Below are 19529 nucleotides of genomic sequence, written 5' to 3'. Positions count from 1 at the left end.
AGAAGGTTTAAAAACAGGCAAATATCCAAAACTTTTTCTTACACTGAATGGTTCTCAGTGTCTGTATCTCCAAAGATGACAAAATACTGGCTGATATCTAGAGCATAAAGCCATTAATCAGCCAGCATCTGATCTATTTGATCTATGATTTGCCTTTTTTCCTTTTGAGACTAATTATAATTTTTGAGAAAGCAAAGGCTTCTACTTTGCATGCTTCCAGAAAACTAAGATCATGTCATTCAATGAAACATGACTCTGTGGTAGAAAGAATATGTGTAGGGTGCTGAACAAGGTATTACTTCTAATTTCTAAGTGCTTCAGTGCCCGTGAGAGGTGTGATATATATTCAGCAGATACCCCTGGGTGCTGTGGGTAGAAGTGAATTCTAAAGAAAAACCTGACATTTTGTGAATTATGGCATCAACACTCCACTAAATGTCAGCAAGCAGCAAAGATACGACCAAGAGGAGTGAATGCAGAACTTCCTGAGTAACTACAGCCCTGGGTTAATGGGAACAGAGGATTTTCTAGCACAGTCTATTAGGAATACTTCCACTGGAGCCACAGAAGACCCAAGTTCATTCTTGAGCTCCAGGGATGGTGGGTCTTCTTGGTGATGACAGTACATTTTCTCATCACAGCCATCTAAAGTCACAGCCAACTACCTCTGTTCTAATTTTTTTTTTTTAAAGAACACAACTGGGGGGAATCATTGTGAACTCACTTTCCAGAAACTTCCCTGGCTTGAGAAAAAGAGGAGGGATCCCAGAAGAAAGTAATAATGACAAAGAATTCAAAAATTCAGAAAACTGACCGCCTTTGCATCTAAAGGAGGTTTTGCTGCTGTCCTGAAAAAAGAACTATGAAGACTTCTTGGGAGAAAAAGTTGCAGCTTTCTTTCAAGGCATTTAAACTTGATTTACTAGATTTCATTTTTAGTTCCAGGCGTTTTAAATCAAAGGAGAGGTTGTCTCAGAGGCTGAACTGACTTTGAGGAAGCCAGTGCTGCAGAAGGCTCTCAGGGAACCATCCTTGGTGCTGAATTCACATTCTTTCGGTCAACACCTCTCTTGCCTGTTATTTTTGTTGTTGTTGTTGTTGCGGTTCGCGGGCCTCTCGCGGTACGCGGGCCTCTCACTGCTGTGGCCTCTCCCATTGCGGAGCACAGGCTCCGGACGCGCAGGCTCAGCGGCCATGGCTCACGGGCCCAGCCGCTCCGCGGCACGTGGGATCCTCCCGGACCGGGGCGCGAACCCGCGTCCCCTGCATCGGCAGGCGGACTCTCAACCACTGAGCCACCGGGGAAGCCCTCTTGCCTGTTATTTTGATCCTCATCTTTCCACAGCAAAATCCTCATCACTCCAGTCTACTGTGCTCATTTTAGATACACTGCCCCTTTGACAAATATTTTTAGCTACGTCCCAACCAGGGATCTAGCCAGACCTATAAGCATCACATCTGACTCAGTCCTGTCTCTTTTGCCTGGTCCTGTTCCTGCTGACCTCACCCAGGGTACCTTCCAGGGCAGTTCGCTCCCATGCATCCTAACTGGTAGCTGCGACTCATGCTGTTGAGTGGTTGTGAGAGACTCACTTCCCTGGGACTAAATGCATTTGCGGGGGGACAGGGCAAGACATTCAACAACAGACCAGCTTAACTCTCCTCTCTAGTAATCATGGTGACTCCCCCCGCCTACTTCTCTCTTGAGCTGGTAGCCATGGAAATGACTTGCGACATCAAAACTATCACAAGCGTTGAGATCTAATGGTTCTACTCAGACAGATGAGTTCACACACATCACCCTGCAGGTAGCACCCATGAACCACATGGCAAACTCCCTTGAGTTTCTTTTTCACTCGGTGCAACTCATAATTTAAAGGATGGTAGACAGTAAGTCACTAAACACAACAGTTTACTGTCATTTACACTCCATACCCTGTTCTAAGTGCTTTGCAAGTGTTAAACCATATAGTTTTCAAGATAATAATCTAATCTCTACGATGACTATTATTATTATCTCTCGTCCCCTGTAATGAAATGAAGCTAATGAGACAGACAAGTTAAGTGATGAGCTCAAGGTCACACAGGCTATTTAGTGGTAGAGTGGGATATGCACTCAGGGAGTTTGGCTCTAGTATTCAGTATCCAAACTGCTTCACGTACCTGCAGCTATAAAATAGGGAGCCTGTACTGGGAAGGAGGCTGGACTAAAACTCTTCAATTCCTTCCAGTTTGAAATGTTTGTGATTCTAAGAATTCTAAGAAGAGGGGTTTTCGTTTTGTTTTTTTTTACTTAAACAATGGTCTTCTCCAAAAATGTGGGTTATATGCTAAAGTACAATTTATACGTATGGTAAAAATTATAAATAATTTAAACATTATTCCATTATTTAATTTTTACTCAATTTCTTATTCAATATTTGCAGTTCTATATGCTTTTAGAAAGTATTATATGCAGAGCATTACACTGAATCTCTGCTGCTGTGTTAAATTTAGTGATCTCAGAATGAAATTCCTAGAGGGAATTATTTAACATACCTCAGAGTATATTTTGTCATGACCCAGGCAATTTAATAATGTAAATTACTATTATTCCCAATATCTTTATTCTCAGAGGAATAAAAACAAAGAAAATATTCCACACAAGTAAATTTTTCAGATAACTATTAACTACCTATTCCATCAAACAAACTTAAAAGAACCTTTTGGTGATTGTTTTCCTAAAACGGATCACATACTTTTAAGTTTTATGGCTATGATCTGAACATAATTTAACTTTTTCAGGACCATTTTGAACAGTCACTGTAACTATCAATTGTTGAGCGTATATAATTTTCCTGTCCCTTTTTCAATTTGTTATTTGTCTGACACTGTTATTACGATACTTGCCTCCAACAATGATTTATAGCCATATAATATGTTCCATACTGATTGCTATGAACTTTGAAACTATATAATCAAGTTGGTTAACAATGCGTCTGAAACAGAAATAAACCATTTATGAGTGGGAAGCACAATGTCCTCCCCCCAAAAAATAAATAAAGTTAAGTGAGTGCAATTCAGTAAATAGAGTATATTTGTTTTCAAAAAACTTTTTTTGATTCCTTTTATATTCTCAGCTGTGCTCTAGGAAGTTGCACTCACCATGTAAGTACATTTCATATACATCTTACAGCCATATCAGCAATTGCAGCATTAACTACGGTAACGATGCTGATTGGTATTTTATGGCAGATAAAAGTAAATATGTCACACGTATTATGACGTTTCATTTGTCACAAATTTCTGAAGTAGGCATTATTGTCCCGATTTGAAGACTATCATATAAAGGTTACAGAGGTAAAGTCACTTGCCCCAGACCAGTTAGAAGGCAGTAGAGAGAGAATTCAAACCCAGAATAACAATAACTGTTCCCTTAATTGTGTGGGGAGAAGGGAGAGATTCAGGGAAGAAAAAGTTACCACTGGATAACAGCATAACTATGGATCTGATCCAGCTTTTCTAGGCTGTCTTAGTCAGCTGAGGCTGCTATAACAAAATACTACAGACTGAATGGCTTTCTGACAACAAACACTTATTTCTCACAGTTCCGGAAGCTGGCAAGTCCAAGATCAAGGCACCAAGAGATTTGGAGTCTAATGAGGACCGGCTTCCTGGTTCACAGATGGCCATCTTTCCACTGTGTCCTACGTGGCAGAAGAGGGCAGGGAGCTCTCTAGGGCCTTTAGTAGAAGTGCATGTTCCCATTTATGAGGGCTCTCCCCTCATGACCTAAGCACCCTGAAACGTCCCACCTCCAAACACCATCACATTGGGGGTCAGGTTTCAACACCGAATTTTGGGATGACATATTCAATCTATAGAATAGGCCTTTCAAAAACCAGTTTGTACCTAAAAGTAGAAATGCTACCCAGTGTGGTATGATCTGATACTAATAAAGCTGAATCAGTCAATATTTACTGAGCATCTACTATGTGGATTTCAATAATAAATATCTTTTCAGGGCCTTGAAATGAGTGGTACTCGCCCGGCTAATGGGACAGGCTAATGACTGCCCCCAGGGCACACCAGGTCGCTCACAGGGAAGCAGAAAGAGACAGGAAAGTGGCGAAGTATACACTCAGCCAGAAAACGCTCACTGACTGACTGTCCACTCCTGTTTGTTTTCCTGCTTCAAATAAGCCATAATCGACTTGGGAAACCCATTTGACAAAAAGAAATGTTAACAAGGGTTTTTCTGGATATATACCTAAACCAGTTAGAAAAGAAAATATACCTCAGGCCCCGGTGAGACTGGCGGCCCAAATCATGGAAATCCTCTTAGTTATGTGCACAGCTGTCAGTGCAAACAGGTACCTGCAGAAGCTGTTAGCCAAATCCCCCACCTGCCCAGAAACAGCGTGTTTCAGAGACCTGTTGCGTGGTGTACACATGCAGACATGTGTTCTTTGGTGCAGATTAGGTTTCAGAGAAGAAAATATGAAGTTTGATCACTGAGAGATTTTCTCATTAAAGCACAACATCAAAGAATTGATTTTGAGATGGGAATGACCTTGAGGTTACAGAGAGATGGCTAATGATGGAGTGTAGGGGGTGTGGGCTATTCTCAGGGTGATGGGTGAGCCCACAGACGCCAGATTCCCCAACCAGGGTCTCACACTCAGTGTCTGCAGGGGCCCAGCAGGCAAAGCAGGTTGAGGGACCGGCCAGGGGAACAGCCCAGCTCCACCTCCTTCTGATCAGGCCTGCTGTGGGGAGCTCATCCTGTGTGGAACTTCATCCCATTCTCCAGGGAAGACATAAATCTAGATTTTGCAGATATCTTCATAATTTAAAATGAGGGTGGGCTCCATGGGCTGCTTAAGCCCCCCAGAACGCCAGCGTGATTTCGGACCCAGAAGACAGGCAAGTGACTCAAGATAATTACACGCTATTCTGCCTGGCCGTTTGGATGAAGCCAGGCTGACATGTGGAAACCCCGACGAGATGTAAAACCTCAGATATTAAAAACATTAGTTACTGTTTATTATGAAATCATGAATACAGCAGATACTCAGACACACAGTGAGTCTTGAGGATAGAGGGGGAGTAGGAGAGCAGCCACACATATTTTGTGCTAACCACCCCTCCCCAAAAAACCACGCTGTGCTTTTACATTTGATGTGGCCATTTGGATGGCACAGGATCACGACGGCAGCTTCCAAATGCTCCTCTCAATAGAACTGCCACATCCAATGCCCTGGGGGTGGTGAGCAGCCTGTCTCCACAGCCAGCAGCTGGGCCAAGTCCCGTTCAACAGACAGCCGTTTTCAGAGCATGGTCAATGTCTCGGCCAGTGGGAGAGTGGACCCATCAAGTGGTGTATTAGTTCCCTGTGGTCATTTTGGGGCAAAAAACTAAGAAGCTGAATAACAGAAATTTAGCTGCTCACAGTTTTGGAGGCCAAGAGTCCAACGTCAAGTTGTCAGCTGGGCCACACTCTCTCAGCCCTAGGGAAGAACCTGTTCCTTCCCCCCTCCTGCTTCTCCGGTCACTGCTGGCACCCTTGTCTATGGCTACATCTCTCTCTGCTCTGTTTTCCCACTGCCTTCTTGTCTGTCTTCTCTTCTGAGCATCTCTCTTGTAAGGATAACTGTGACTGCATTCAGCGCCCACCCAGACACCTCAGCAGAAATGCTTTCTCTCAAGATCCTCAACTTATCACGTCTTTTGCCAAATATAGTCTAATAGTCGCTCTTTTGCCATATAAGGTGTGAGGTAACAGAAAATATATGTTGGTCCCTGCCCCCTGTTCCTGGCACAGACCTGCTAAAACCCTTATAGATTCCTAAACAACTAGAATACTAGGAGCATCTCTTATCCTGATATTTGCCTTTGACCCCATCTCTGATGCACGGCTCCTAAAACCCTTGTCAATTCCTAAGCTGTAAGAGCTCTAGGAACATCTTTTGCTCTAAGGAGGTGAGCCTGGGTGGGCTCCTGGAGGGCTCCGGGATGGGGCTGGTCACCAGAAAGACCAAGCCATGATCAGAAGCTTGGACCTTTCAGCCCTATTCTCCATCCTCCAGAGAGGAGCTAGAAATGGAGTTAATGGTTAATCATGCCTGTGGGAGGCAGGCTCCATAAAAATCCCCACAGAGCAGGAGCTGCTGGTCCCCTGAAGTCGGGGTGCATCACCCTCCTGGCGTGGATGTGTTTGCCAACATGGAAGCTGTCTGAAGCCTGTGCTATGGGGATTCTTGCACCCCGACTTCAGGGGACCAGCAGCTCCTGCGCTTGGGATGCTCCCAGACCTGGCCCTACATATCTCTTCATCTGGCCGTTCATCTCTATCCTTTATCATATCCTTTAATAAACCAGTGAACCTAAGCCAGTGTCTCCTTCAGTTCTGTGAGCTGCTGTACCAAATCAATCGAACCCGAGGAGGGGGTCATGCGAACCTTGGATTTGTAGCCAAGTCGGACAGAAGTTGTGTGGGTAACCTGGCGACCTACTTGTTGTGATTGGCATCTGAAGTAGACGGGGAGCAGCCTTGTGGGACCGAGCCCTTAACCTGTGGAATCTGACACTATCTCCAGGTAGACAGTGTCAGAATTGAGCTGAATTGTAGGACAGCCAGCTGGTGTCACAGAGAATTGCTTGGTGTGGGGCCTACCCCCTGCAACACGTTTGGTGACCAGGAGCGTCAGAAGTGAAGGGTTCCACGTGAGCAGGAAAGGAAACACACAGGGAAGAAACACATAGTAGGGAGGAACCGGGGTTTTCCCTATACAAGAAGGAAAAAACTGAATTTTTCCTTTACATACGGTGATATTCACAAGTTCTGGATACAGGGCCTGGGGATGTCTTCTGGGGTCTCACCATTCAACCCACTACGGGCAGGGAGTTGGGGCAGGTAGCAGAGATTGCAAAAGTTCTCCAGAAACCTAGAGCACCCCGCAGGATCTCAATTCTGGGAAACCTGAAGGGCCTTGCAGGATTTCAATAAATGAATTCACGTAGACAAGACCAGGACATGGTCACTGAGATGCAGGAACCCATGCGACAGGAATTAGAGGAGAGGGTATGGGCCGCTTAGGAGTCATGTCCACAGCCTATTTCCATTCACGAGGGCCAGAGGAGTCCCAGAGCAATTGTGAGGCTCAGTCTGGCCGTGGGTTTTTAGATCAGCAGCAAGTTTTTCGGATCAGCTGACCTGCCAGGTGGCAAATGGACAAATGCAAGTGAAACCAATATGACTGAGAAGTATATTCAACAATCTGATATAAACCTCAGCAGTTCCCCTATGGAGGGAATACTCTGGGTGCTGAATTTCTGTAAAGCAGATCAAGACAAGAGGTTCCGGCTTACTTTAGCTAGTTAATGTTTAAAATGCAGATGGTCAAGAGGCATATGAAAAGATGCTCAACATCTCTAATCATCAGGGAAATGTAAATGAAAACCACACTGTGTGGCATTCTTCACAGAACTGGAACCAATAATTTAAAAATGTGTATGGAAATGCAAAAGACACCTGTCAGAAGGGCAATCATCGAAAAGAACACAAATAACAAAGTGGAGAAAAGCGAACCCTCGTACACTGCTGGTGGGAATGTAAATTGGTGCAGCCACTGTGGAAAATAGTATGGAGGGTTCTGAAAAAACTAAAAATAGAGCTACCATATGGCCCAGCAATTCCACTCCTTGGTATATATCCAAAAAAAAAAACAAAAACACTAATTTGAAAAGATACATCCACCTCAGTGTTCATAGCAGCGCTATTCACAACAGGCAAGATATGGAAACAAGCTAAATGTCCACCAACAGATGCACAGATAAAGAAGGTGCGGTACATATATATAATGGAATACTACTCAGACATAAAAAGAATGAAATGTTGCCATTTGCAGCAACATGGATGGACTTGGAGGGCATTATGCTTAGTGAAATAAGTTAGAGAAAGACAAATACTGTATGATAGCACTTATATGTAGAATTTAAAAATTACAACAAACTAGTGAATATGACAGAAAAAAACCAGACTCACAGATATAGTGAACAAGCTAGTGGTTGCCAGCGGCAGGGGGGAGGAGCAATATAGGGTTGGCGAGTGGGAGGTACCAACTGCTGGATGTAAGACAGGCTACAAGGATGTATTATACAGCACAGGGAATACAGCCAGTATTTTATAATAATTGTAAAAGGAGGGTAACCTTTAAAACTTGTACTCAAAATATATATGGAGGAAAAACAAGTAAATAAAAATTTTTAGTAACAAAAAGTAAGGGACTTCCCTGGTGGCGCAGTGGCTAAGAATCCGCCTGCAAATGCAGAGGACATGGGTTCGAGCCCTGGTCCAGGAAGATCCCACATGCCACGGAGCAACTAAGCCCGTATGTCACAACTACTGAGCCTTTGCTCTAGAGCCCATGAGCCACAACTGCTGAGCCCACGTGCCACAACTACTGAAGCCCGCGTGCCTAGAGCCCGTGCTCTGAAACAAGAGAAGCCACCGCAGCGAGAAGCCTGCACGCCGCAATGAAGAGTAGCCCCCGCTCGCCGCAACTAGAGAAAGCCCGCGCGCAGCAACCGAGACCCAACGCAGCCGAAAATAAATAAAATGAAATAAAATATTTAAATAAATAAATAAAAGTAAAGGGATATTTTAAGTCATTTGCAAACAATCATCAATACATCCACATTGCTCTATTTTTCATTTGGGATCAACCCCTGATCTTGAACCCAAGGCAACAGTCTCACCGCCTCAAGATCATTCACAACTAAATTCTACTACAATGCTGCACACGCAATTGCATGGCGAGGTTTAGCCCTGACCCAGGAGTTCAGATACCAGGAGATCAGGAACACATCATCCCACCACCTGTATGTAACACATGAAACTTTTATCTGAGATTATAACCCAGTGGGAATAGATGAGCAGCCCGTCCAGGGCCAGGTCTGGGGCCGGGAGTGCTGAGTCCAGAGCCAGGCGCAGTTATCAGAGAAGTTGATATTGGCATGGCCCCTGGTACCAGGCAGCCACCAGCCGGCTCTGAACACTAGCACCGTGAGCCACAAAATTTCCAAGACAGGGAGAAAGTTCAGCATGCACGCTCCTTAGGGAGAGGGGTCATGATGAAAAGCTGCCCCATGGACAGCTTTGTTTTGATTTTTTTACACATTTTTTCAAGTAGTTAATGATGTCTAGACAATTTACTCATCATTTAATGAATAGACATTAACAGAAAAATAGAACATGTCAGTAAAATTCTAAATGGAAATAACAGGGGAGAAGTATGTCTGTCTGTGAAACTGTGTCTTAAGGAATATAGGAAAACAAATACAATTCTAGTTTTCTGAACATTTTACATAATCTGAGACCATGGTATTGAACTCTGGCAGACAAAGTCTACCTGGGGTAGGACACTGTTAAAATAAAGACACCAGGGCTCCAGCTCCAGGGCTTCTGATTCTGATTCAACAGGCACCTCTCAAGCAATTCTGCTATAGGGCGTCCAGGGACCACACTTGGTAAAACACTTCCCTAAGATAGACAAGTGCTAAAAAGTTAACAAGAATTATTTGGAAAAAATCTATTTGTAACAGGAAAATATGACATATTAATGTACCATAAACTGAAGTTGTTGATCATACACATTAGCTCAGGGATTTTAATCATGTCTTTAATTTATTTACAACTTATTCTTAATTTGGAGGATCCTTGATTTGATTTTACTTCTTTTGAACACTGCTTTTAAATCCTAGATCCCCTTTACTAGAATTGATATCCTAAACATTTATAGAAGTAAACAATTTAAACCTCTGTATTCATTCAGAAGTACATCCAGCACACCTTAATTACTAGAACTGAGAATTAATGGAAGTGTGCTATCTGATAAGGCAGAGACTATAAACCTTTCCTGATACTCCAACTGGTTCTTGTGCATCCATATTTCTCCTCTCATATTTTTCACATCCTACACTGTGATGCTCTTATCTGTGAATGCCATCTACCCACTGGACTACATCTTTTGAAATCAGGGCCATGGCATTCTCCATCCTTGTGTATGCCCTCAGAACAATGCCTTGAATTAGGCTGATATAAATAATTTTACTGAATTAAGTTCAATGGAAAGTGTGCATGCTCTTCTTACTACGAGGATAATTACATACTTCATTATATGGGTATACGTGTGTATTTTAAAAATCTCTTTAAGTCTACCAATTTGGTTCTCAAAAGAAATTGTTTTCTAAAGAAGCAAGGGAAAATAAAAAGGTATACAGGATGTTGCCATCCTTTGAAAGAAGAGTGACGGTCAACACGGAAGGCCATCTCATCTGAGGCATCTGGGTGTAACCAGACAGCCTTAAGAATGCATTCTTCTACAAAAGGGAACTGATTTGGATACATGGGCAATGGGAGGCTGTGAAGAGTTGAGCTGCTCAACCTTTCAGACTCTTGCTACATGGGCAACATTACTAGTCACCTGCAGTTTCTCTATTTCTCCGGGCCATGCAAAACTAATTAAAAGTTATTGAATTTTCTCCAGAAAAATTTCTAGGCTATTCATTCAAATTTGGAATAGATAAGAGGTTTGGAATGACTTGAGTTCAATGACAAATGTTAACTTATGCAAAAGCAACGGCCTAAGAATAGTGATGATTTTGTAAAATACACCAAGGGAGTTTTGCATATTTCAGATTCTTTGGTGGACTACAAATGCACATTCCACTCATGGCAACTGTGAAATTTTGCAAAGGAGATGCTCTTTATCTCTCTCTGAGTTGCTCTGGAACTAAAGTTGGATGAAGCAAAGGCAAACTGTGTAAAGAGTGCTGAGAGCACAGCAAGATAACTTTTACACATACTTGACCTGGAACTGGGAAAAACTGTGACTTCCCTCTCTGACAAATCATAGAATCAGAAACTGCAAAACCAGCCACTATCATGGGAATGATTGTCCACTGTGATGACAACAAGAACTGATAATGACTATTTCAGTTAAATTCTGATGATGATAGTGTTAAAAGCAGGAAGTTCACAAGTAGTTTTCATTTACTGCACGAAGTTTAAGAACAGTCATGTGAGGAATTTTTTTTCCTATCACCCACACTTGTTCAGTAGACAGATACTTTAAGAGATATATTTATTCAAGAGAGATATTAAAAAAATATATATGGCATTGAAGTGGTCATTATTCTGAGGTATATGAACTGAAATTGTCTTAAGTTGAGGTTTAATTCAGCCATTTGAGAAAAGGCTGCCTTGCTTCATCTGCTAAATAAAATTACATGAGGCGAGATCTATGACCAATGTACTCAGCACTGAACTTATATAATTCCTCCGCTCTGTATTGATTAAAAGTGCAAACATTGACTCTTCAAAAGAGAACCTCCTCAGCCTTACAAGAGAGAGATAAACAATGCCCTTATGCACACTCTTTGTAAAACAGAGAAAGAAATTAGCTCTTTAACAGAAAATTTCTTTCTAACAAAAATTCACGTTTAACACTATCTTCGTTGCAGTTTACATTTTGTGAATGACAAACATACTAAAGAATATAATTTACTCCACTGATTTGCCTCTATTTTTATGATATGCTTGATGATTTGATCAAAAGATTTTCTGATAATTCAATGTGGTCATTTTTCATTATGCAAGGATGTGGCTTAGTTTTTATTATACAAGACAACCATACAATCTACATTTATAGGAAGGTGTTTTCCTACTGATTTTCAAGTTTTTATGTGTATTCAACAGGCCTAACGCAACAAAATGGTAAGGAATAGAAGGCACCTATCCCAACGTCCGGCAAATTCGAGAGAGCTTTTAGTAACTGTTTGCTGCATCACTAAAGGGCTGTTGATGTACGATGGAAAGTAAGTGGCCCGGGGTGGGAGGGGGTCTCACAGGCAGGTGGCAGATTTCTTTCTCAGCCCACATGTTAATTGGTTTAAGAGGCTCTTCTGAAAGAAAGGTGAGCAATAAAACAGTTTCTACATGAAACCAAAGAATTATTTAGTGAAAACTGAAGTAAACACGATAGGTCTTTAAGATATCTCTGACAGGTCACTGGATCCGACAAACTTATACTTCTTTCAAAATTGCTTTTATATTCACATACTAAAATCCTGATGTATAATAGGAATGGTGTAACTGCTCTGTAAACTAGTCTAGTTGTTTTGTGTGTGGGGGGAAACAAACATGCGCTTTTCCTACTTCCCATAACTGAGCCTTAATATTAATTAAAGATATGGTGAATCTTACAGATTCAACCATATTGGGAAGACTTTTCACTGGCATTATTTAATTTAACTGCAATTAAATAGATGAGTTGAAATCAGCCTTTCTTTCAGGGAGGCCTAGTCTGCCTAGTTCATCTTAGTGTCATTGTTCTTTTTGCAGCATCCCTAGATTTTATATCAAAACAAATAATTTTATAGGATTATTAAGTATGTAAAAAAATTCTGAAGAACTGCATCTGATAGGGTCAAAGTTAATATTTCTGGAAAAATAAAAATATTATAAATATAAAATAAGATTATAGCTATTTGTATTAACTATTTTTTTTTCTTATATTCTGTATTCTCGGTGCTCTGGCGTCTGAGTCCTTGCTGACCTGGGAGAGACTGCCCCTCCCAGGGGTATCTAATGCACCTTTGGAGTGTGCCTTTCATAGGCAAACCAACCAATCCACACCCCATACTGCAAACCACCTCCTCTATTCTGGTGCTTGTACTCCAGGAAGTAATGTTCCTCTGCCCTGATCACCCAGGACCAGGTACCACACAGCCAGAGGCAGCCCCTACATCAGAGCTCACTGAAATTATTCAAACCAGTCAACCTTAAACTTGCTTGCCTGCCCTGCCTTTCCTGAGAAAAGCACATTAATGGCCCCTGCCCATGCTTTCCCCTAGCTCTCCTTTTGCCTCCTAAACAACCCTGGTGCTTCCTCACATGGCCCTGCATGGCGTGCTGTGCCTCCGGTTTCTAGGGAATCCATGAGTATAAAAAGTTCTTCATTCATAACATTCGTTTCTGTGTTTGTGTACCTCATCACATTTGATTAAAACAAATCCCAGGGATAATCTAAAATACCATTTAATTGGGTAATTAATTATAACATCATTTGAGGAATATGACTGTTAATAGTGAGAGACACAACACTCCTACATCAAAGAAAGACCTTCAGGAATTTCAGTGGTGAGATCCAGGCTTGTGCTTAGGGCATCAGGATGAGTTGTGAGAGAACCTAAGACTGGCTTCAACAGTCACTATATGGAAAGGCTAGCCTTCCAGGGAAAAGGGTTTCCCACTTGAGGTCCACTGGGATTGGATGCAGAATCCTAGTGAACCATGTTAAGATTTCTGTTTGTGGGTTTAACATTTTGTGTCTCACATTAGTGTGTGAAGAAGACTTAGAAATGCTTGCCATGGAATTAATTTAACTTTTGATAGCTAAACAGACTAGAAGAAATGTTTAAAAGACCCAATTTTCATCAGTGCTGAATATTTATCCTTCTGTTAACCCATCCCATAATCAGACGTTTGCTTCTTTGTAAAGGAATAAATTATGTATTGTATCAAACACTTCCTTGAGCTTTTCTAGCATTTACAGAATAAAAAGTACAATTTAACACAAAGTTTGTCTGAAAGTATTAACTAACTGCTGCACAAGAAATAGCATTGTATACCAAGAAAGATTGTTAGCAAACTACCTGGAGCTTCTCACACCATGCTTAGCTCAGAGTGGATATCTAAAAAATGCTTGTCCCTTGCTTCTCTTATTCATCTTTGAGGGCAAAGACATTATCTCATATTTTATTTTCTTGTGTACTTTCTTGCATTCTTTCCAGCTCAATGCTGAGTACACAACTGGGAATTCTGTGCTAGTTTTTTTGATTGGCTGGAAGATAGGCTGATTCAAGGATACCTATATTAGTATGCTTGAAATAATATATAATGATGTAGTTCCTGCCCAATGGAATATTAAGTCTCATTAAGGATTCAAAAGCTGTAGAAGGGAGAGCCCAGAAACAGACCCACATACATACGAAAACTTGGTACTTGACAGAACTGTTACTGCAGACCAATGGGAAAAAAAAAAGACAAGCTACTCAATTAATGGTACTGGGAAACTATTTATCCATAATTAGACATTTACCTTATACCATAAGGATAAAGGATCAATATTTAGAGTACAGGATAATATCTTTATGAATCTGGGGTAGGAAACATTCCTTAAACAGGACCCTAGAAACACAAACAATGAAGAAAAATGGGATAAATATAAGTGCACTGAAAAAGATTCTGTTCATCAAAGGACATAAATAAAAATTTGAAAAGGTAAGCCACGGAGTAAAAGAAGATATCTGCTATGTATATAGTCAGAAAAGGACTAGTATCCTTTACATACACCAAAGAGAAGAAGACAACTCAATGGAAATTTAAGTAAAGCACATGGACAGGAACTTTGCAGAAGATAAACTTTATATAAACGGCCCATAAGTGTGTAAAAAGATGCTCAGTTCCATTAGTAATGGGTAAACTGAAATTAAGCCACAATAAATATTATTTCACAAACATACGATTGACCAAAAAAAAATCAAGCCTGACAAAACCAAAACTTGGCACAATGTGGAGCTCTGGGAATTTAAAGCATTCTCAGTGGGCGTGTAAATTAATGTTACCATTTTGGACAGAAATTTGACAAAATCTAGTAAAGTCAAGAATAAGCATGCCAAACAACCCAGAAATTTCACTCCTACCTATTTAAATGCTCTCAGAGAAGCTCTTGCATGTATACTCAAGGAGACATGACCAAGAAAATTCATAGCAGCACTTTTTCTATGAGCCACAAAGGAAGTATAAATCATTGACACTCACCCATGTAATGGAATACTACACAGCAGAGAAAACAGGCATCGTATCAACATGGATAAACCTCACAAACCAAATAAATGTTGAATCAAAAAGAGAAAGTTGCAGAATACATACAGTATGTCACCACTATTATACTGTTTTATAAATGGAAAACTAATAAGAACAGATACTACCCTTGATTTTAGCCAAAAGGCCATTTATCTTTGATTTTTAGTATCAGCATGGGTTCATGGATACTTATTTTCTTCTATGGGCTGTAATCCAATATTGCCATTTATTTTATTGCTCAAGTTGTACCAGATTTTGCCATTAGGAGTTCCTTCAAGTGGCTCCTGTTCCTATCAACGTGCCCCATCAGTTTTTAAGCACTGCCGTACTTTTTGGTACCACAAGGTATTTCAGGCTCATTTTCTATTTTCTTAGCCTCAGATCTGGAATCAACCATTTTCCCAAGTACTCCTGATTCCTTTTATTAGAAAATGGTATTTGGAACCCAAGACCTGGGCTGTAAATTTGCTCATTGCTTCTAGGGTGTCACTGCTTCTAGGCCCTTTTTGCAGACAGAGCTAGAAAATATATGTATGGATTCTAACCCATACATATACACTGGTCTATATTTATTTCTATGTCTAATCATAAGAAGCTTGTTAGTTTTATTGGGGTAGTGTTATATTTACAAATTAATTTAGGGAGAACTTTAAATGTTGACATTATTTCTAATAACAGATTAATTTCTTTCCATTTGTTCAGCTTTACTTTTGAGTATTTTAATGGGTATTTAGCAATTATCCTCATACAGAAAAAAAATGAAAAGCAATACTATATATGGACTTGGAATCCATAAACATGTAGTAAAAGTAAAAAGTTATGAGTGGGATTAATAGGCACGGAATTTAAGATTAGGTTAACTCTGTGATGGAAAGTAAGAGAATCAGACCAAGGAGAAAAACAAAGATGACCATAAGTCTATTTGTAATATCCTATTTCTTAATCTGGGTACCAAGCATATGTATTCATTATATTATTCTTTATACAATTTTGAACCAAAATATTATTCAATTTTTTAAAATATTGAAATGAAAAAAATCAAATATATTTTCTTAAATAATTTTTCTAAAGATTTAAATTTCTTTACAAAGTTTACATTCTCACAACAAATGAAAGCTTAAAAAGTAGAGACCCTCCAGTGAATTTTTACATTTTGCTAAAGAGAGAAAAACTATCCAGCCCTCAGAAATAGTTTAAAAACTATATAGGGCAACTGGCAAAGTACTGCAAATTATTTACATGATTTTAGTAAAAGGAAGAAAGAATATCTGGAAATGGATATACTAGAATGAGTTTTCTCCAGAAGAGAAGAAACATGAAGGGTCCGGCGAGTCTGCTGCTCTTTTTATTGGAGTTGGTGTAGCCAACCATCCCTGTAGCTGCCTATTCTGTTGTTGGCTCTGTCTCCACAATCCAAGTAAATTACTAGGTTAGCTTATCAAAATAACTCATGCCAAGGAAAAATTTCTGAGTGATATGCCCTTGTTCCCCTCTTTGGCCACAGAGACCTACTTAAAGTGCAATAGCCTGCACTTGTTCTCAGTAAATTCAATTACGTTTGTTTCTGGCTACTTCAGCTGGCCATGATGACTGCAGATTGTACCCTGCCCTCTTCTTCCAGGCTAATTTTCGTGCCTGCAATGTGAACTTGATGGGTATGCTTTGTTTTTTCCAATCCAAATTTCTTTATTAAGGACCAAGTTATAAACCGTGCTGTGTTAGGCACTTTTCAAAAGCCTCTCTGTAGCGGCGTCTCAGCAGCCCTCTGCACCCCACTCACATGAAATCTAGTACCTGCTCACGCCCAAACCATCGCTTTCTCACGATCTGTTAATATGCATTAAGGCTGCCAAGGTCGCGGAGGATCCCAAAAAACCTTCCTATGAAGTGAATCCAATCTATATACGTCTGAGAAAGACCATTTAAAAAATGTGCTGGATTATGAACTTTCAAAGTATTTTTTCTATGGCTAACTGAGATGAGAAACTTTACAAAATATCAGGTATCATTTTTCAACATAATTATTTTGACTTTAAACACAAAGGAACTCATCTGCCCCCACCCCACCCCCTTGCAATTGCCTGGATGATAATGAAGTAATTGCAGTTATAATTACAAAGGACTTCGATTCAACTGAATTTTAATTATTTAGAATTTGTAAACACTTCAGGAAAAGCTCATTAAGCTGGATGAGACAGCTTGTTTGCAAGGGGGCCAAGGAGTAAGCATTTACAATGATTCGCATTACAACAGCCATTTACTCACACTAACCCTTCTGATGAACCAGTAATCACACTCATTGGGGGTGAGAGCAGCACTAGCAAAGCTTGTTACAACTTCTAAAAAATAATTTGCAAGGCTGAGGATATAAATGAACCCTCACATTCAAAAACAGCCAGCAGAACTTTGGCCTGCATGCACTTTGGAGAATAAGCCAAGATTCTCACAAAATGCATGCATTTAAAAATATTGGTGGGGGCTCCGCTGGTGGCGCAGTGGTTGAGAGTCCGCCTGCCGATGCAGGGGTGACGGGTTCGTGCCCCAGTCCGGGAGGATCCCCACATGCCCGGAGCAGCTGGGCCCTGTGAGCCATGGCCGCTGAGCCTGCGCGTCTGGAGCCTGTGCTCCGTCCGCAACGGGAGAGGCCACAACAGTGAGAGACAGACTCACAGACTTAGAAAACAAACTTATGTTTACCAAATGGGAAAGGTGGCGGGGAGGGATAAATTAGGAGATTGGGAGTAAAATATATACACTACTATATATAAAATAGATGATCAACAAGGATCTACTGTATAGCACAGGGAACTCTACTCAATACTCCGTAATAACCTGTATGGGAAAAGAATCTGAAAACAACATAGATATATGTATAACTGAATCACTTTGCTGTATACCTGAAACGAACACAACATTGTACGTCAACTATACTCCAATATAAAATAAAAATTAAAAAAATAATAAACAGAAAAAAATATTGGTGAAACTGATGTCTTAGAGTCCCTGCCGACTCGGGTTTAATTCTCTTTTACTTTAAAATTGTGTGATTTGCACACCTTCCTCAGTCCCAGGGCCTCACCACGATGTGAGGCTCCCAGTACTCAAGGGATGGCAAACCTCAGCCCTTGCACAAGACGCGTTTAGAAGGAAGTGCTCTGTGGTGTAGCAGTGGAAAGGGTGCCCTATTACATCTGGGGGTACCTGGCTCAACCATACCTGGGATATCTTCTAGCCTCTCTGAAGATATGAATAGCTACCTCACAGAGTTTCATGGAGGATTTAACATGCCTCACATACAGAAGGCGGGAAATACTTGTAGCTCGTGGTGGTAAAAATGTTGAAATAAAGGGTTCACCTTCAGTTACCTAGGCCACAGCTACTAACATTCTGTTGACTGATGTCTGCACGTTTTAACTTCAAAAACTAAAGTTTTCAGAAGCCATCATCATTGGTTTATTTGATTATGAGAATTCTAATACTTAGCAAATGAAGGCTATGTGTATTATACAATATAAGGATTACTGAATGAACATATTTATCAGGCAAATTAAAATACCACCTGGTGGGGCTTCCCTGGTGGCGCGGTGGTTGCGCGTCCGCCTGCCGATGCAGGGGAACCGGGTTCGCGCCCCGGTCCGGGAGGATCCCACATGCCGCGGAGCGGCTGGGCCCGTGAGCCATGGCCGCTGAGCCTGCGCGTCCGGAGCCTGTGCTCCGCAACGGGAGAGGACACAACAGTGAAGGGCCCGCGTACTGCAAAAAAAAAAAAAAAAAAAAAAAAAAAAATACCACCTGGTGATAAAACACTCTTGTCGTCACATTTAACCAGACCTGTTTTCATCTACTATTGGAATTTTGGCACCTCCTGTAGACACTTGGCTAGAAACAGAATAATAACAACAATCGTTATAAATACCCAGCTTGACAAAGGGCTTTTAAATTTCTAAAATGATTTTAAGATTCATTTTTTCAGCTTGTCCTACCTTGGGCACAGGCAGGTTTTACACAGTGCCCCTAAGCAATCAGTGGCCATGGAGTGTAAGCGATGGAAAAGACTAATTGGTTTCATTTCCCTTTGTAATAAATGGACACAGTGCACCCTGGCTAGGATGTCCCCCTCCCTGTTGGAGATTCCCATCCCCCTCAGCTCCATCACCAGGCCTTGTGCTTGTAGCTCCAGGGCTCCAGCATGCTTTGGTCAGTCAATCTAAATCCCAGGTCATCTTTTAGGGTTTGACTCAAAGCAACCACACCAATGAACACTGAATCACCATCATGCCCAGAGCCGGTGTTAAAGATGAAAGGTGAAAAGGTATACAGATATAAAACTGGCCCCCTACAAAGTTCCAACAGAATGGAGACAAAGGTAATATTTATAAATAGGTAACTCTCATTTCAGTCTGATGTGCTAAAATCCAACAAGAAAAGACAGATAGTACATTTCATTGAGTTGAGGGGATTTGGTCATTGCCTGTTCTGCTGGCCTTTCCCATCTCTGACCACCTATAGCTCTTACTGGTAATTGACAATTTGGCACCTGCTGGGTTTCTTAGCTTCTCCAGTGATTTTAACAGCTCCTTGCTGAAGTGTAAGTCACTTAAGGGGAGGAACTTGGGGG

General features: G+C 41.0%; 1 protein-coding gene across 8 annotated transcripts in view; it reads right to left on the bottom strand.

Moving 5' to 3' along the window:
• The window catches only part of NCKAP5 (NCK associated protein 5), a 1103171-nt gene that overhangs the window by 383386 nt on the left and 700256 nt on the right, over positions 1 to 19529 (bottom strand). The window lies entirely within an intron of this gene.

The sequence above is a fragment of the Physeter macrocephalus genome, chromosome 2 (genome assembly GCF_002837175.3).
Source record: "Physeter macrocephalus isolate SW-GA chromosome 2, ASM283717v5, whole genome shotgun sequence".
Taxonomy (NCBI): domain Eukaryota; kingdom Metazoa; phylum Chordata; class Mammalia; order Artiodactyla; family Physeteridae; genus Physeter; species Physeter macrocephalus.
The sequence above is the reverse complement of the archived record's forward strand: the minus strand, read 5'-3'. Positions and strand labels throughout refer to the sequence as shown.